Source organism: Euprymna scolopes, chromosome 37 (genome assembly GCF_053919585.1).
Source record: "Euprymna scolopes isolate OS-2025 chromosome 37, ASM5391958v1, whole genome shotgun sequence".
NCBI classification, from domain to species: domain Eukaryota; kingdom Metazoa; phylum Mollusca; class Cephalopoda; order Sepiida; family Sepiolidae; genus Euprymna; species Euprymna scolopes.
In genome coordinates, this window is record NC_136518.1 from 13,682,038 (window position 1) to 13,696,317 (window position 14,280).

Genomic DNA, 14,280 nt, shown 5'->3' on the forward strand with positions numbered 1-14,280 from the left:
AAAACAGAGTAGTAGAGATTTCATGCCTCCAGTGAGATTCGAACTCACGACCACTGGTGTACGAGGCCAGTGCTCTAAACCACTGAGCTATAGAGGCAGACACGCTCCCAACACTTTTTACTAAATTGACATTTTTGCCAAAATATAATCCCAGTATAAACAAAGATTGTACAAAATATTGTAAAAATCCAAATGTTGCAAAATTTTGGTTGAAAATTAGTAAAAGAGAGTAGTAGAGTTATCATGCCTCCAGTGAGATTCGAACTCACGACCCCTGGGTTACGAGACCAGTGCTCGAAATCACTGAGCTATAGAGGCAGACACGTTCCCAACACTTTTTACTAAATTGACATGTTTACCAAAATATAATCCCAGTATAAACAAAGATTGTACAAAATATTGTAAAACTCCAAATGTTGCAAAATTTTGGTTGAAAATTAGTAAAAGAGAGTAGTAGAGATATCATGCCTCCAGTGAGATTCGAACTCACGACCCCTGGTTTACGAGACCAGTGCTCTAAACCACTGAGCTATAGAGGCAGACACGTCCCCAATACTTTTTACTAAATTGACATGTTTACCAAAATATAATCCCAGTATAAACAAAGATTGTACAAAATATTGTAAAACTCCAAATGTTGCAAAATTTTGGTTGAAAATTAGTAAAAGAGAGTAGTAGAGATATCATGCCTCCAGTGAGATTCGAACTCACGACCCCTGGTTTACGAGACCAGTGCTCTAAACCACTGAGCTATAGAGGCAGACACGTTCCCAACACTTTTTACTAAATTGACATTTTTGCCAAAATATAATCCCAGTATAAACAAAGATTGTACAAAATATTGTAAAAATCCAAATGTTGAAAAATTGTGGTTGAAAATTAGTAAAACAGAGTAGTAGAGATTTCATGCCTCCAGTGAGATTCGAACTCACGACCACTGGTGTACGAGGCCAGTGCTCTAAACCACTGAGCTATAGAGGCAGACACGCTCCCAACACTTTTTACTAAATTGACATTTTTGCCAAAATATAATCCCAGTATAAACAAAGATTGTACAAAATATTGTAAAAATCCAAATGTTGCAAAATTTTGGTTGAAAATTAGTAAAAGAGAGTAGTAGAGATATCATGCCTCCAGTGAGATTCGAACTCACGACCCCTGGTTTACGAGACCAGTGCTCTAAACCACTGAGCTATAGAGGCAGACACGTTCCCAACACTTTTTACTAAATTGACATGTTTACCAAAATATAATCCCAGTATAAACAAAGATTGTACAAAATATTGTAAAAATCCAAATGTTGCAAAATTTTGGTTGAAAATTAGTTACAGTGAGTAGTAGAGATATCATGCCTCCAGTGAGATTCGAACTCACGACCCCTGGTTTACGAGACCAGTGCTCTAAACCACTGAGCTATAGAGGCAGACACGTTCCCAACACTTTTTACTAAATTGAGATTTTTGCCAAAATATAATCCAAGTATAAACAAAGATTGGTCAAAATATTGTAAAAATCCAAATGTTGCAAAATTTTGGCTGAAAATTAGTAAAACAGAGTAGTAGAGATTTCATGCCTCCAGTGAGATTCGAACTCACGACCACTGGTGTACGAGGCCAGTGCTCTAAACCACTGAGCTATAGAGGCAGACACGCTCCCAACACTTTTTACTAAATTGACATTTTTGCCAAAATATAATCCCAGTATAAACAAAGATTGTACAAAATATTGTAAAAATCCAAATGTTGCAAAATTTTGGTTGAAAATTAGTAAAAGAGAGTAGTAGAGATATCATGCCTCCAGTGAGATTCGAACTCACGACCCCTGGTTTACGAGACCAGTGCTCTACACCACTGAGCTATAGAGGCAGACACGCTCCCAACACTTTTTACTAAATTGACATTTTTGCCAAAATATAATCCAAGTATAAACAAAGATTGTACAAAATATTGTAACACTCCAAATGTTGCAAAATTTTGGTTGAAAATTAGTAAAAGAGAGTAGTAGAGTTATCATGCCTCCAGTGAGATTCGAACTCACGACCCCTGTTTTACGAGACCAGTGCTCTAAACCACTGAGCTATAGAGGAAGACACGCTCCCGACACTTTTTACTAAATTGACATTTTTGCCAAAATATAATCCCAGTATAAACAAAGATTGTACAAAATATTGTAAAACTCCAAATGTTGCAAAATTTTGGTTGAAAATTAGTAAAAGAGAGTAGTAGAGTTATCATGCCTTCAGTGAGATTCGAACTCACGACCCCAGGTTTACGAGACTAGTGCTCTAAACCACTGAGCTATAGAGGCAGAGACCCCCCAAACGTTTTTACTAAATTGACATTTTCGCCAAAATATAATCCCAGTATAAACAAAGATTGTACAAAATATTGTAAAACTCCAAATGTTGCAAAATTTTGGTTGAAAATTAGTAAAAGAGAGTAGTAGAGATATCATGCCTCCAGTGAGATTCGAACTCACGACCCCTGGTTTACGAGACCAGTGCTCTAAACCACTGAGCTATAGAGGCAGACACGCTCCCAACACTTTTTACTAAATTGACATTTTTTCCAAAATATAATCCCAGTATAAACAAAGATTGTACAAAATATTGTAAAACTCCAAATGTTGCAAAATTTTGGTTGAAAATTAGTAAAAGAGAGTAGTAGAGTTATCATGCCTCCAGTGAGATTCGAACTAACGACCCCTGGTTTACGAGACCAGTGCTCTAAACCACTGAGCTATAGAGGCAGACACGCTCCCAACACTTTTTACTAAATTGACATTTTTGCCAAAATATAATCCCAGTATAAACAAAGATTGTACAAAATATTGTAAAACTCCAAATGTTGCAAAATTTTGGTTGAAAATTAGTAAAAGAGAGTAGTAGAGTTATCATGCCTCCAGTGAGATTCGAACTCACGACCCTTGGTTTACGAGACCAGTGCTCTAAACCACTGAGCTATAGAGGCAGACACGCTCCCAACACTTTTTACTAAATTGACATTTTTTCCAAAATATAATCCCAGTATAAACAAAGATTGTACAAAATATTGTAAAAATCCAAATGTTGCAAAATTTTGGTTGAAAATTAGTAAAAGAGAGTAGTAGAGATATAATTCCTCCAGTGAGATTCGAACTCACGACCCCTGGTTTACGAGACCAGTGCTCGAAATCACTGAGCTATAGAGGCAGACACGTTCCCAACACTTTTTACTAAATTGACATGTTTACCAAAATATAATCCCAGTATAAACAAAGATTGTACAAAATATTGTAAAACTCCAAATGTTGCAAAATTTTGGTTGAAAATTAGTAAAAGAGAGTAGTAGAGATATCATGCCTCCAGTGAGATTCGAACTCACGACCCCTGGTTTACGAGACCAGTGCTCTAAACCACTGAGCTATAGAGGCAAACACGTTCCCAACACTTTTTACTAAATTGACATTTTTGCCAAAATATAATCCCAGTATAAACAAAGATTGTACAAAATATTGTAAAACTCCAAATGTTGCAAAATTTTGTTTGAACATTAGTAAAAGAGAGTAGTAGAGATATCATGCCTCCAGTGAGATTCGAACTCACGACCCCTGGTTTACGAGCCCAGTGCTCTAAACCACTGAGCTATAGAGGCAGACACGTTCCCAACACTTTTTACTAAATTGACATTTTTGCCAAAATATAATCCCAGTATAAACAAAGATTGTACAAAATATTGTAAAAATCCAAATGTTGCAAAATTGTGGTTGAAAATTAGTAAAAGAGAGTAGTAGAGATATCATGCCTCCAGTGAGATTCGAACTCACGACCCCTGGTTTACGAGACCAGTGCTCTAAACCACTGAGCTATAGAGGCAGACACGTTCCCAACACTTTTTACTAAATTGACATGTTTACCAAAATATAATCCCAGTATAAACAAAGATTGTACAAAATATTGTAAAAATCAAAATGTTGCAAAATTTTGGTTGAAAATTAGTAAAAGAGAGTAGTAGAGATATCATGCCTCCAGTGAGATTCGAACTCACGACTCCTGGTTTACGAGACCAGTGCTCTAAACCACTGAGCTATAGAGGCAGACACGTTCCCAACACTTTTTACTAAATTGACATGTTTACCAAAATATAATCCAAGTATAAACAAAGATTGGTCAAAATATTGTAAAAATCCAAATGTTGCAAAATTTTGGTTGAAAATTAGTAAAACAGAGTAGTAGAGATTTCATGCCTCCAGTGAGATTCGAACTCACGACCACTGGTGTACGAGGCCAGTGCTCTAAACCACTGAGCTATAGAGGCAGACACGCTCCCAACACTTTTTACTAAATTGACATTTTTGCCAAAATATAATCCCAGTATAAACAAAGATTGTACAAAATATTGTAAAAATCCAAATGTTGAAAAATTTTGGTTGAAAATTAGTAAAAGAGAGTAGTAGAGATATCATGCCTCCAGTGAGATTCGAACTCACGACCCCTGGTTTACGAGGCCAGTGCTCTAAACCACTGAGCTATAGAGGCAGACACGTTCCCAACACTTTTTACTAAATTGACATGTTTACCAAAATATAATCCCAGTATAAACAAAGATTGTACAAAATATTGTAAAAATCCAAATGTTGCAAAATTTTGGTTGAAAATTAGTAAAAGAGAGTAGTAGAGATATCATGCCTCCAGTGAGATTCGAACTAACAACCCCTGGTTTACGAGACCAGTGCTCTAAACCACTGAGCTATAGAGGCAGACACGTTCCCAACACTTTTTACTAAATTGACATGTTTACCAAAATATAATCCCAGTATAAACAAAGATTGTACAAAATATTGTAAAAATCCAAATGTTTCAAAATTTTGGTTGAAAATTAGTAAAACAGTGTAGTAGAGATATCATGCCTCCAGTGAGATTCGAACTCACGACCACTGGTGTACGAGGCCAGTGCTCTAAACCACTGAGCTATAGAGGCAGACACGCTCCCAACACTTTTTACTAAATTGACATTTTTGCCAAAATATAATCCCAGTATAAACAAAGATTGTACAAAATATTGTAAAAATCCAAATGTTGCAAAATTTTGGTTGAAAATTAGTAAAAGAGAGTAGTAGAGATATCATGCCTCCAGTGAGATTCGAACTCACGACCCCTGGTTTACGAGACCAGTGCTCTAAACCACTGAGCTATAGAGGCAGACACGTTCCCAACACTTTTTACTAAATTGACATTTTTGCCAAAATATAATCCAAGTATAAACAAAGATTGGTCAAAATATTGTAAAAATCCAAATGTTGCAAAATTTTGGTTGAAAATTAGTAAAACAGAGTAGTAGAGATTTCATGCCTCCAGTGAGATTCGAACTCACGACCACTGGTGTACGAGGCCAGTGCTCTAAACCACTGAGCTATAGAGGCAGACACGCTCCCAACACTTTTTACTAAATTGACATTTTTGCCAAAATATAATCCCAGTATAAACAAAGATTGTACAAAATATTGTAAAAATCCAAATGTTGAAAAATTTTGGTTGAAAATTAGTAAAAGAGAGTAGTAGAGATATCATGCCTCCAGTGAGATTCGAACTCACGACCCCTGGTTTACGAGGCCAGTGCTCTAAACCACTGAGCTATAGAGGCAGACACGTTCCCAACACTTTTTACTAAATTGACATGTTTACCAAAATATAATCCCAGTATAAACAAAGATTGTACAAAATATTGTAAAAATCCAAATGTTGCAAAATTTTGGTTGAAAATTAGTAAAAGAGAGTAGTAGAGATATCATGCCTCCAGTGAGATTCGAACTCACAACCCCTGGTTTACGAGACCAGTGCTCTAAACCACTGAGCTATAGAGGCAGACCCGTTCCCAACACTTTTTACTAAATTGACATGTTTACCAAAATATAATCCCAGTATAAACAAAGATTGTACAAAATAATGTAAAAATCCAAATGTTGCAAGATTTTGGTTGAAAATTAGTAAAACAGTGCGGTAGAGATTTCATGCCTCCAGTGAGATTCGAACTCACGACCACTGGTTTACGAGGCCAGTGCTCTAAACCACTGAGCTATAGAGGCAGACACGCTCCCAACACTTTTTACTAAATTGACATTTTTGCCAAAATATAATCCCAGTATAAACAAAGATTGTACAAAATATTGTAAAAATCCAAATGTTGCAAAATTTTGGTTGAAAATTAGTAAAAGAGAGTAGTAGAGATATCATGCCTCCAGTGAGATTCGAACTCACGACCCCTGGTTTACGAGACCAGTGCTCTAAACCACTGAGCTATAGAGGCAGACACGTTCCCAACACTTTTTACTAAATTGACATGTTTACCAAAATATAATCCCAGTATAAACAAAGATTGTACAAAATATTGTAAAAATCCAAATGTTGCAAAATTTTGGTTGAAAATTAGTAAAAGAGAGTAGTAGAGATATCATGCCTCCAGTGAGATTCGAACTCACGACCCCTGGTTTACGAGACCAGTGCTCTAAACCACTGAGCTATAGAGGAAGACACGTTCCCAACACTTTTTACTAAATTGACATGTTTACCAAAATATAATCCCAGTATAAACAAAGATTGTACAAAATATTGTAAAAATCCAAATGTTGCAAAATTTTGGTTGAAAATTAGTAAAAGAGAGTAGTAGAGATATCATGCCTCCAGTGAGATTCGAACTCACGACCCCTGGTTTACGAGACCAGTGCTCTAAACCACTGAGCTATAGAGGCAGACACGTTCCCAACACTTTTTACTAAAATGACATTTTTGCCAAAATATAATCCCAGTATAAACAAAGATTGTACAAAATATTGTAAAAATCCAAATGTTGCAAAATTTTGGTTGAAAATTAGTAAAAGAGAGTAGTAGAGATATCATGCCTCCAGTGAGATTCGAACTCACGACCCCTGGTTTACGAAACCAGTGCTCTAAACCACTGAGCTATAGAGGCAGACACGTTCCCAACACTTTTTACTAAATTGACATGTTTACCAAAATATAATCCCAGTATAAACAAAGATTGTACAAAATATTGTAAAAATCCAAATGTTGAAAAATTTTGGTTGAAAATTAGTATAACAGAGTAGTAGAGATATCATGCCTCCAGTGAGATTCGAACTCACGACCCCTGGTTTACGAGACCAGTGCTCTAAACCACTGAGCTATAGAGGCAGACACGTTCCCAACACTTTTTACTAAATTGACATGTTTACCAAATTATAATCCCAGTATAAACAAAGATTGTACAAAATATTGTAAAAATCCAAATGTTGCAAAATTTTGGTTGAAAATTAGTAAAAGAGAGTAGTAGAGATATCATGCCTCCAGTGAGATTCGAACTCACGACCCCTGGTTTACGAGACCAGTGCTCTAAACCACTGAGCTATTGAGGCAGACACGTTCCCAACACTTTTTACTAAATTGACATGTTTACCAAAATATAATCCCAGTATAAACAAAGATTGTACAAAATATTGTAAAAATCCAAATGTTGCAAAATTTTGGTTGAAAATTAGTAAAAGAAAGTAGTAGAGATATCATGCCTCCAGTGAGATTCGAACTCACGACCCCTGGTTTACGAGACCAGTGCTCTAAACCACTGAGCTATAGAGGCAGACACGTTCCCAACACTTTTTACTAAATTGACATTTTTGCCAAAATATAATCCAAGTATAAACAAAGATTGGTCAAAATATTGTAAAAATCCAAATGTTGCAAAATTTTGGTTGAAAATTAGTAAAACAGAGTAGTAGAGATTTCATGCCTCCAGTGAGATTCGAACTCACGACCACTGGTGTACGAGGCCAGTGCTCTAAACCACTGAGCTATAGAGGCAGACACGCTCCCAACACTTTTTACTAAATTGACATTTTTGCCAAAATATAATCCCAGTATAAACAAAGATTGTACAAAATATTGTAAAAATCCAAATGTTGAAAAATTTTGGTTGAAAATTAGTAAAAGAGAGTAGTAGAGATATCATGCCTCCAGTGAGATTCGAACTCACGACCCCTGGTTTACGAGGCCAGTGCTCTAAACCACTGAGCTATAGAGGCAGACACGTTCCCAACACTTTTTACTAAATTGACATGTTTACCAAAATATAATCCCAGTATAAACAAAGATTGTACAAAATATTGTAAAAATCCAAATGTTGCAAAATTTTGGTTGAAAATTAGTAAAAGAGAGTAGTAGAGATATCATGCCTCCAGTGAGATTCGAACTCACAACCCCTGGTTTACGAGACCAGTGCTCTAAACCACTGAGCTATAGAGGCAGACCCGTTCCCAACACTTTTTACTAAATTGACATGTTTACCAAAATATAATCCCAGTATAAACAAAGATTGTACAAAATAATGTAAAAATCCAAATGTTGCAAGATTTTGGTTGAAAATTAGTAAAACAGTGTGGTAGAGATTTCATGCCTCCAGTGAGATTCGAACTCACGACCACTGGTTTACGAGGCCAGTGCTCTAAACCACTGAGCTATAGAGGCAGACACGCTCCCAACACTTTTTACTAAATTGACATTTTTGCCAAAATATAATCCCAGTATAAACAAAGATTGTACAAAATATTGTAAAAATCCAAATGTTGCAAAATTTTGGTTGAAAATTAGTAAAAGAGAGTAGTAGAGATATCATGCCTCCAGTGAGATTCGAACTCACGACCCCTGGTTTACGAGACCAGTGCTCTAAACCACTGAGCTATAGAGGCAGACACGTTCCCAACACTTTTTACTAAATTGACATGTTTACCAAAATATTATCCCAGTATAAACAAAGATTGTACAAAATATTGTAAAAATCCAAATGTTGCAAAATTTTGGTTGAAAATTAGTAAAAGAGAGTAGTAGAGATATCATGCCTCCAGCGAGATTCGAACTCACGACCCCTGGTTTACGAGACCAGTGCTCTAAACCACTGAGCTATAGAGGAAGACACGTTCCCAACACTTTTTACTAAATTGACATGTTTACCAAAATATAATCCCAGTATAAACAAAGATTGTACAAAATATTGTAAAAATCCAAATGTTGCAAAATTTTGGTTGAAAATTAGTAAAAGAGAGTAGTAGAGATATCATGCCTCCAGTGAGATTCGAACTCACGACCCCTGGTTTACGAGACCAGTGCTCTAAACCACTGAGCTATAGAGGCAGACACGTTCCCAACACTTTTTACTAAAATGACATTTTTGCCAAAACATAATCCCAGTATAAACAAAGATTGTACAAAATATTGTAAAAATCCAAATGTTGCAAAATTTTGGTTGAAAATTAGTAAAAGAGAGTAGTAGAGATATCATGCCTCCAGTGAGATTCGAACTCACGACCCCTGGTTTACGAAACCAGTGCTCTAAACCACTGAGCTATAGAGGCAGACACGTTCCCAACACTTTTTACTAAATTGACATGTTTACCAAAATATAATCCCAGTATAAACAAAGATTGTACAAAATATTGTAAAAATCCAAATGTTGAAAAATTTTGGTTGAAAATTAGTATAACAGAGTAGTAGAGATATCATGCCTCCAGTGAGATTCGAACTCACGACCCCTGGTTTACGAGACCAGTGCTCTAAACCACTGAGCTATAGAGGCAGACACGTTCCCAACACTTTTTACTAAATTGACATGTTTACCAAATTATAATCCCAGTATAAACAAAGATTGTACAAAATATTGTAAAAATCCAAATGTTGCAAAATTTTGGTTGAAAATTAGTAAAAGAGAGTAGTAGAGATATCATGCCTCCAGTGAGATTCGAACTCACGACCCCTGGTTTACGAGACCAGTGCTCTAAACCACTGAGCTATTGAGGCAGACACGTTCCCAACACTTTTTACTAAATTGACATGTTTACCAAAATATAATCCCAGTATAAACAAAGATTGTACAAAATATTGTAAAAATCCAAATGTTGCAAAATTTTGGTTGAAAATTAGTAAAAGAGAGTAGTAGAGATATCATGCCTCCAGTGAGATTCGAACTCACGACCCCTGGTTTACGAGACCAGTGCTCTAAACCACTGAGCTATAGAGGCAGACACGCTCCCAACACTTTTTACTAAATTGACATGTTTACCAAAATATAATCCCAGTATAAACAAAGATTGTACAAAATATTGTAAAAATCCAAATGTTGCAAAATTTTGGTTGAAAATTAGTAAAAGAGAGTAGTAGAGATATCATGCCTCCAGTGAGATTCGAACTCACGACCCCTGGTTTACGAGACCAGTGCTCTAAACCACTGAGCTATAGAGGCAGACACGCTTCCAACACTTTTTACTAAATTGACATTTTTGCCAAAATATAATCCCAGTATAAACAAAGATTGTACAAAATATTGTAAAAATCCAAATGTTGCAAAATTTTGGTTGAAAATTAGTAAAAGAGAGTAGTAGAGATATCATGCCTCCAGTGAGATTCGAACTCACGACCCCTGGTTTACGAGACCAGTGCTCTAAACTACTGAGCTATAGAGGCAGACACGTTCCCAATACTTTTTACTAAATTGACAGGTTTTCCAAAATATAATCCCAGTATAAACAAAGATTGTACAAAACATTGTAAAACTCCAAATGTTGCAAAATTTTGGTTGAAAATTAGTAAAAGTGAGTAGTAGAAATATCATGCCTCCAGTGAGATTCGAACTCACGACCCCTGGTTTACGAGACCAGTGCTCTAAACCACTGAGCTATAGAGGCAGACACGTTCCCAACACTTTTTACTAAATTGACATGTTTACCAAAATATAATCCCAGTATAAACAAAGATTGTACAAAATATTGTAAAAATCCAAATGTTGAAAAATTTTGGTTGAAAATTAGTAAAAGAGAGTAGTAGAGATATCATGCCTCCAGTGAGATTCGAACTCACGACCCCTGGTTTACGAGACCAGTGCTCTAAACCACTGAGCTATAGAGGCAGACACGCTCCCAACACTTTTTACTAAAATGACATTTTTGCCAAAATATAATCCCAGTATAAACAAAGATTGTACAAAATATTGTAAAAATCCAAATGTTGCAAAATTTTGGTTGAAAATTAGTAAAAGAGAGTAGTAGAGATATCATGCCTCCAGTGAGATTCGAACTCAGGACCCCTGGTTTACGAAACCAGTGCTCTAAACCACTGAGCTATAGAGGCAGACACGTTCCCAACACTTTTTACTAAATTGACATGTTTACCAAAATATAATCCCAGTATAAACAAAGATTGTACAAAATATTGTAAAAATCCAAATGTTGAAAAATTTTGGTTGAAAATTAGTAAAAGAGAGTAGTAGAGATATCATGCCTCCAGTGAGATTCGAACTCACGACCCCTGGTTTACGAGACCAGTGCTCTAAACCACTGAGCTATAGAGGCAGACACGTTCCCAACACTTTTTACTAAATTGACATGTTTACCAAAATATAATCCCAGTATAAACAAAGATTGTACAAAATATTGTAAAAATCCAAATGTTGCAAAATTTTGGTTGAAAATTAGTAAAAGAGAGTAGTAGAGATATCATGCCTCCAGTGAGATTCGAACTCACGACCCCTGGTTTACGAGACCAGTGCTCTAAACCACTGAGCTATAGAGGCAGACACGCTCCCAACACTTTTTACTAAATTGACATGTTTACCAAAATATAATCCCAGTATAAACAAAGATTCTACAAAATATTGTAAAAATCCAAATGTTGCAAAATTTTGGTTGAAAATTAGTAAAAGAGAGTAGTAGAGATATCATGCCTCCAGTGAGATTCGAACTCACGACCCCTGGTTTACGAGACCAGTGCTCTAAACCACTGAGCTACAGAGGCAGACACGCTTCCAACACTTTTTACTAAATTGACATTTTTGCCAAAATATAATCCCAGTATAAACAAAGATTGTACAAAATATTGTAAAAATCCAAATGTTGAAAAATTTTGGTTGAAAATTAGTAAAAGAGAGTAGTAGAGATATCATGCCTCCAGTGAGATTCGAACTCACGACCCCTGGTTTACGAGACCAGTGCTCTAAACTACTGAGCTATAGAGGCAGACACGTTCCCAACACTTTTTACTAAATTGACAGGTTTACCAAAATATAATCCCAGTATAAACAAAGATTGTACAAAACATTGTAAAACTCCAAATGTTGCAAAATTTTGGTTGAAAATTAGTAAAAGTGAGTAGTAGAGATATCATGCCTCCAGTGAGATTCGAACTCACGACCCCTGGTTTACGAGACCAGTGCTCTAAACCACTGAGCTATAGAGGCAGACACGTTCCCAACACTTTTTACTAAATTGACATGTTTACCAAAATATAATCCCAGTATAAACAAAGATTGTACAAAATATTGTAAAAATCCAAATGTTGCAAAATTTTGGTTGAAAATTAGTAAAAGAGAGTAGTAGAGATATCATGCCTCCAGTGAGATTCGAACTCACGACCCCTTGTTTCCGAGACCAGTGCTCTAAACCACTGAGCTATAGAGGCAGACACGTTCCCAACACTTTTTACTAAATTGACATTTTTGCCAAAATATAATCCCAGTATAAACAAAGATTGTACAAAATATTGTAAAAATCCAAATGTTGCAAAATTTTGTTTGAAAATTAGTAAAACAGAGTAGTAGAGATTTCATGCCTCCAGTGAGATTCGAACTCACGACCACTGGTGTACGAGACCAGTGCTCTAAACCACTGAGCTATAGAGGCAGACACGCTCCCAACACTTTTTACTAAATTGACATTTTTGCCAAAATATAATCCCAGTATAAACAAAGATTGTACAAAATATTGTAAAAATCCAAATGTTGCAAAATTTTGGTTGAAAATTAGTAAAAGAGAGTAGTAGAGATATCATGCCTCCAGTGAGATTCGAACTCACGACCCCTTGTTTCCGAGACCAGTGCTCTAAACCACTGAGCTATAGAGGCAGACACGTTCCCAACTCTTTTTCTAAATTGACATTTTTGCCAAAATATAATCCCAGTATAAACAAAGATTGTACAAAATATTGTAAAAATCCAAATGTTGCAAAATTTTGGTTGAAAATTAGTAAAAGAGAGTAGTAGAGATATCATGCCTCCAGTGAGATTCGAACTCACGACCCCTGGTTTAAGAGACCAGTGCTCTAAACCACTGAGCTATAGAGGCAGACACGTTCCCAACACTTTTTACTAAATTGACATTTTTGCCAAAATATAATCCCAGTATAAACAAAGATTGTACAAAATATTGAAAAAATCCAAATGTTGCAAAATTTTGGTTGAAAATTAGTAAAACAGAGTAGTAGAGATTTCATGCCTCCAGTGAGATTCGAACTCACGACCACTGGTGTACGAGACCAGTGCTCTAAACCACTGAGCTATAGAGGCAGACACGCTCCCAATACTTTTTACTAAATTGACATATTTGCCAAAATATAATCCCAGTATAAACAAAGATTGTACAAAATATTGTAAAAATCCAAATGTTGCAAAATTTTGGTTGAAAATTAGTAAAAGAGAGTAGTAGAGATATCATGCCTCCAGTGAGATTCGAACTCACGACCCCTGGTTTACGAGACCAGTGCTCTAAACCACTGAGCTATAGAGGCAGACACGTTCCCAACTCTTTTTACTAAATTGACATTTTTGCCAAAATATAATCCCAGTATAAACAAAGATTGTACAAAATATTGTAAAAATCCAAATGTTGCAAAATTTTGGTTGAAAATTAGTAAAACAGAGTAGTAGAGATTTCATGCCTCCAGTGAGATTTGAACTCACGACCACTGGTGTACGAGGCCAGTGCTCTAAACCACTGAGCTATAGAGGCAGACACGCTTCCAACACTTTTTACTAAATTGACATTTTTGCCAAAATATAATCCCAGTATAAACAAAGATTGTACAAAATATTGTAAAAATCCAAATGTTGCAAAATTTTGGTTGAAAATTAGTAAAACAGAGTAGTAGAGATATCATGCCTCCAGTGAGATTCGAACTCACGACCCCTGGTTTACGAGACGAGTGCTCTAAAACACTGAGCTATAGAGGTAGACACGTTCCCAACACTTTTTACTAAATTGACATGTTTACCAAAATATAATCCCAGTATAAACAAAGATTGTACAAAATATTGTAAAAATCCAAATGTTGCAAAATTTTGGTTGAAAATTAGTAAAAGAGAGTAGTAGAGATATCATGCCTCCAGTGAGATTCGAACTCACGACCCCTGGTTTACGAGACCAGTGCTCTAAACCACTGAGCTATAGAGGCAGACACGCTCCCAACACTTTTTACTAAATTGACATTTTTGC

At 36.0% G+C, this 14,280-nt stretch overlaps 1 protein-coding gene and 65 non-coding genes across 66 annotated transcripts in view; 1 reads left to right on the forward strand and 65 right to left on the reverse strand.

Moving 5' to 3' along the window:
• LOC145261094 (uncharacterized) overlaps positions 1-14,280 on the forward strand; it is a 201,983-nt gene that overhangs the window by 130,443 nt on the left and 57,260 nt on the right. The window lies entirely within an intron of this gene.
• Positions 24-97, reverse strand: Trnat-cgu (transfer RNA threonine (anticodon CGU)). Its single transcript has one exon. It is a non-coding gene; the product is annotated as a tRNA-Thr (tRNA).
• On the reverse strand, positions 245-318 carry Trnat-cgu (transfer RNA threonine (anticodon CGU)). Its single transcript has one exon. It is a non-coding gene; the product is annotated as a tRNA-Thr (tRNA).
• Positions 466-539, reverse strand: Trnat-cgu (transfer RNA threonine (anticodon CGU)). Its single transcript has one exon. It is a non-coding gene; the product is annotated as a tRNA-Thr (tRNA).
• Trnat-cgu (transfer RNA threonine (anticodon CGU)) lies at positions 687-760 on the reverse strand. The gene has a single exon. It is a non-coding gene; the product is annotated as a tRNA-Thr (tRNA).
• Positions 908-981, reverse strand: Trnat-cgu (transfer RNA threonine (anticodon CGU)). The gene has a single exon. It is a non-coding gene; the product is annotated as a tRNA-Thr (tRNA).
• On the reverse strand, positions 1,129-1,202 carry Trnat-cgu (transfer RNA threonine (anticodon CGU)). The gene has a single exon. It is a non-coding gene; the product is annotated as a tRNA-Thr (tRNA).
• On the reverse strand, positions 1,350-1,423 carry Trnat-cgu (transfer RNA threonine (anticodon CGU)). Its single transcript has one exon. It is a non-coding gene; the product is annotated as a tRNA-Thr (tRNA).
• On the reverse strand, positions 1,571-1,644 carry Trnat-cgu (transfer RNA threonine (anticodon CGU)). Its single transcript has one exon. It is a non-coding gene; the product is annotated as a tRNA-Thr (tRNA).
• Positions 1,792-1,865, reverse strand: Trnat-cgu (transfer RNA threonine (anticodon CGU)). The gene has a single exon. It is a non-coding gene; the product is annotated as a tRNA-Thr (tRNA).
• Trnat-cgu (transfer RNA threonine (anticodon CGU)) lies at positions 2,013-2,086 on the reverse strand. The gene has a single exon. It is a non-coding gene; the product is annotated as a tRNA-Thr (tRNA).
• Trnat-cgu (transfer RNA threonine (anticodon CGU)) lies at positions 2,234-2,307 on the reverse strand. The gene has a single exon. It is a non-coding gene; the product is annotated as a tRNA-Thr (tRNA).
• Positions 2,454-2,527, reverse strand: Trnat-cgu (transfer RNA threonine (anticodon CGU)). Its single transcript has one exon. It is a non-coding gene; the product is annotated as a tRNA-Thr (tRNA).
• On the reverse strand, positions 2,675-2,748 carry Trnat-cgu (transfer RNA threonine (anticodon CGU)). The gene has a single exon. It is a non-coding gene; the product is annotated as a tRNA-Thr (tRNA).
• Trnat-cgu (transfer RNA threonine (anticodon CGU)) lies at positions 2,896-2,969 on the reverse strand. The gene has a single exon. It is a non-coding gene; the product is annotated as a tRNA-Thr (tRNA).
• On the reverse strand, positions 3,117-3,190 carry Trnat-cgu (transfer RNA threonine (anticodon CGU)). The gene has a single exon. It is a non-coding gene; the product is annotated as a tRNA-Thr (tRNA).
• Trnat-cgu (transfer RNA threonine (anticodon CGU)) lies at positions 3,338-3,411 on the reverse strand. Its single transcript has one exon. It is a non-coding gene; the product is annotated as a tRNA-Thr (tRNA).
• Positions 3,559-3,632, reverse strand: Trnat-cgu (transfer RNA threonine (anticodon CGU)). Its single transcript has one exon. It is a non-coding gene; the product is annotated as a tRNA-Thr (tRNA).
• Trnat-cgu (transfer RNA threonine (anticodon CGU)) lies at positions 3,780-3,853 on the reverse strand. The gene has a single exon. It is a non-coding gene; the product is annotated as a tRNA-Thr (tRNA).
• Positions 4,001-4,074, reverse strand: Trnat-cgu (transfer RNA threonine (anticodon CGU)). Its single transcript has one exon. It is a non-coding gene; the product is annotated as a tRNA-Thr (tRNA).
• Trnat-cgu (transfer RNA threonine (anticodon CGU)) lies at positions 4,222-4,295 on the reverse strand. Its single transcript has one exon. It is a non-coding gene; the product is annotated as a tRNA-Thr (tRNA).
• Positions 4,443-4,516, reverse strand: Trnat-cgu (transfer RNA threonine (anticodon CGU)). Its single transcript has one exon. It is a non-coding gene; the product is annotated as a tRNA-Thr (tRNA).
• Trnat-cgu (transfer RNA threonine (anticodon CGU)) lies at positions 4,664-4,737 on the reverse strand. Its single transcript has one exon. It is a non-coding gene; the product is annotated as a tRNA-Thr (tRNA).
• Positions 4,885-4,958, reverse strand: Trnat-cgu (transfer RNA threonine (anticodon CGU)). Its single transcript has one exon. It is a non-coding gene; the product is annotated as a tRNA-Thr (tRNA).
• Trnat-cgu (transfer RNA threonine (anticodon CGU)) lies at positions 5,106-5,179 on the reverse strand. The gene has a single exon. It is a non-coding gene; the product is annotated as a tRNA-Thr (tRNA).
• Trnat-cgu (transfer RNA threonine (anticodon CGU)) lies at positions 5,327-5,400 on the reverse strand. The gene has a single exon. It is a non-coding gene; the product is annotated as a tRNA-Thr (tRNA).
• On the reverse strand, positions 5,548-5,621 carry Trnat-cgu (transfer RNA threonine (anticodon CGU)). Its single transcript has one exon. It is a non-coding gene; the product is annotated as a tRNA-Thr (tRNA).
• Trnat-cgu (transfer RNA threonine (anticodon CGU)) lies at positions 5,769-5,842 on the reverse strand. The gene has a single exon. It is a non-coding gene; the product is annotated as a tRNA-Thr (tRNA).
• Trnat-cgu (transfer RNA threonine (anticodon CGU)) lies at positions 5,990-6,063 on the reverse strand. Its single transcript has one exon. It is a non-coding gene; the product is annotated as a tRNA-Thr (tRNA).
• On the reverse strand, positions 6,211-6,284 carry Trnat-cgu (transfer RNA threonine (anticodon CGU)). The gene has a single exon. It is a non-coding gene; the product is annotated as a tRNA-Thr (tRNA).
• Trnat-cgu (transfer RNA threonine (anticodon CGU)) lies at positions 6,432-6,505 on the reverse strand. The gene has a single exon. It is a non-coding gene; the product is annotated as a tRNA-Thr (tRNA).
• Positions 6,653-6,726, reverse strand: Trnat-cgu (transfer RNA threonine (anticodon CGU)). The gene has a single exon. It is a non-coding gene; the product is annotated as a tRNA-Thr (tRNA).
• On the reverse strand, positions 6,874-6,947 carry Trnat-cgu (transfer RNA threonine (anticodon CGU)). The gene has a single exon. It is a non-coding gene; the product is annotated as a tRNA-Thr (tRNA).
• Trnat-cgu (transfer RNA threonine (anticodon CGU)) lies at positions 7,095-7,168 on the reverse strand. Its single transcript has one exon. It is a non-coding gene; the product is annotated as a tRNA-Thr (tRNA).
• On the reverse strand, positions 7,316-7,389 carry Trnat-cgu (transfer RNA threonine (anticodon CGU)). Its single transcript has one exon. It is a non-coding gene; the product is annotated as a tRNA-Thr (tRNA).
• Positions 7,537-7,610, reverse strand: Trnat-cgu (transfer RNA threonine (anticodon CGU)). Its single transcript has one exon. It is a non-coding gene; the product is annotated as a tRNA-Thr (tRNA).
• Trnat-cgu (transfer RNA threonine (anticodon CGU)) lies at positions 7,758-7,831 on the reverse strand. Its single transcript has one exon. It is a non-coding gene; the product is annotated as a tRNA-Thr (tRNA).
• On the reverse strand, positions 7,979-8,052 carry Trnat-cgu (transfer RNA threonine (anticodon CGU)). The gene has a single exon. It is a non-coding gene; the product is annotated as a tRNA-Thr (tRNA).
• Positions 8,200-8,273, reverse strand: Trnat-cgu (transfer RNA threonine (anticodon CGU)). The gene has a single exon. It is a non-coding gene; the product is annotated as a tRNA-Thr (tRNA).
• On the reverse strand, positions 8,421-8,494 carry Trnat-cgu (transfer RNA threonine (anticodon CGU)). The gene has a single exon. It is a non-coding gene; the product is annotated as a tRNA-Thr (tRNA).
• Positions 8,642-8,715, reverse strand: Trnat-cgu (transfer RNA threonine (anticodon CGU)). Its single transcript has one exon. It is a non-coding gene; the product is annotated as a tRNA-Thr (tRNA).
• Positions 8,863-8,936, reverse strand: Trnat-cgu (transfer RNA threonine (anticodon CGU)). Its single transcript has one exon. It is a non-coding gene; the product is annotated as a tRNA-Thr (tRNA).
• Trnat-cgu (transfer RNA threonine (anticodon CGU)) lies at positions 9,084-9,157 on the reverse strand. Its single transcript has one exon. It is a non-coding gene; the product is annotated as a tRNA-Thr (tRNA).
• Trnat-cgu (transfer RNA threonine (anticodon CGU)) lies at positions 9,305-9,378 on the reverse strand. Its single transcript has one exon. It is a non-coding gene; the product is annotated as a tRNA-Thr (tRNA).
• On the reverse strand, positions 9,526-9,599 carry Trnat-cgu (transfer RNA threonine (anticodon CGU)). Its single transcript has one exon. It is a non-coding gene; the product is annotated as a tRNA-Thr (tRNA).
• On the reverse strand, positions 9,747-9,820 carry Trnat-cgu (transfer RNA threonine (anticodon CGU)). The gene has a single exon. It is a non-coding gene; the product is annotated as a tRNA-Thr (tRNA).
• Trnat-cgu (transfer RNA threonine (anticodon CGU)) lies at positions 9,968-10,041 on the reverse strand. The gene has a single exon. It is a non-coding gene; the product is annotated as a tRNA-Thr (tRNA).
• On the reverse strand, positions 10,189-10,262 carry Trnat-cgu (transfer RNA threonine (anticodon CGU)). The gene has a single exon. It is a non-coding gene; the product is annotated as a tRNA-Thr (tRNA).
• On the reverse strand, positions 10,410-10,483 carry Trnat-cgu (transfer RNA threonine (anticodon CGU)). The gene has a single exon. It is a non-coding gene; the product is annotated as a tRNA-Thr (tRNA).
• On the reverse strand, positions 10,631-10,704 carry Trnat-cgu (transfer RNA threonine (anticodon CGU)). The gene has a single exon. It is a non-coding gene; the product is annotated as a tRNA-Thr (tRNA).
• On the reverse strand, positions 10,852-10,925 carry Trnat-cgu (transfer RNA threonine (anticodon CGU)). Its single transcript has one exon. It is a non-coding gene; the product is annotated as a tRNA-Thr (tRNA).
• On the reverse strand, positions 11,073-11,146 carry Trnat-cgu (transfer RNA threonine (anticodon CGU)). Its single transcript has one exon. It is a non-coding gene; the product is annotated as a tRNA-Thr (tRNA).
• Positions 11,294-11,367, reverse strand: Trnat-cgu (transfer RNA threonine (anticodon CGU)). Its single transcript has one exon. It is a non-coding gene; the product is annotated as a tRNA-Thr (tRNA).
• On the reverse strand, positions 11,515-11,588 carry Trnat-cgu (transfer RNA threonine (anticodon CGU)). The gene has a single exon. It is a non-coding gene; the product is annotated as a tRNA-Thr (tRNA).
• Trnat-cgu (transfer RNA threonine (anticodon CGU)) lies at positions 11,736-11,809 on the reverse strand. Its single transcript has one exon. It is a non-coding gene; the product is annotated as a tRNA-Thr (tRNA).
• On the reverse strand, positions 11,957-12,030 carry Trnat-cgu (transfer RNA threonine (anticodon CGU)). The gene has a single exon. It is a non-coding gene; the product is annotated as a tRNA-Thr (tRNA).
• On the reverse strand, positions 12,178-12,251 carry Trnat-cgu (transfer RNA threonine (anticodon CGU)). The gene has a single exon. It is a non-coding gene; the product is annotated as a tRNA-Thr (tRNA).
• Trnap-cgg (transfer RNA proline (anticodon CGG)) lies at positions 12,399-12,472 on the reverse strand. Its single transcript has one exon. It is a non-coding gene; the product is annotated as a tRNA-Pro (tRNA).
• Trnat-cgu (transfer RNA threonine (anticodon CGU)) lies at positions 12,620-12,693 on the reverse strand. The gene has a single exon. It is a non-coding gene; the product is annotated as a tRNA-Thr (tRNA).
• On the reverse strand, positions 12,841-12,914 carry Trnap-cgg (transfer RNA proline (anticodon CGG)). Its single transcript has one exon. It is a non-coding gene; the product is annotated as a tRNA-Pro (tRNA).
• Trnak-cuu (transfer RNA lysine (anticodon CUU)) lies at positions 13,061-13,134 on the reverse strand. The gene has a single exon. It is a non-coding gene; the product is annotated as a tRNA-Lys (tRNA).
• Positions 13,282-13,355, reverse strand: Trnat-cgu (transfer RNA threonine (anticodon CGU)). The gene has a single exon. It is a non-coding gene; the product is annotated as a tRNA-Thr (tRNA).
• Trnat-cgu (transfer RNA threonine (anticodon CGU)) lies at positions 13,503-13,576 on the reverse strand. Its single transcript has one exon. It is a non-coding gene; the product is annotated as a tRNA-Thr (tRNA).
• Positions 13,724-13,797, reverse strand: Trnat-cgu (transfer RNA threonine (anticodon CGU)). Its single transcript has one exon. It is a non-coding gene; the product is annotated as a tRNA-Thr (tRNA).
• Trnat-cgu (transfer RNA threonine (anticodon CGU)) lies at positions 13,945-14,018 on the reverse strand. The gene has a single exon. It is a non-coding gene; the product is annotated as a tRNA-Thr (tRNA).
• Positions 14,166-14,239, reverse strand: Trnat-cgu (transfer RNA threonine (anticodon CGU)). The gene has a single exon. It is a non-coding gene; the product is annotated as a tRNA-Thr (tRNA).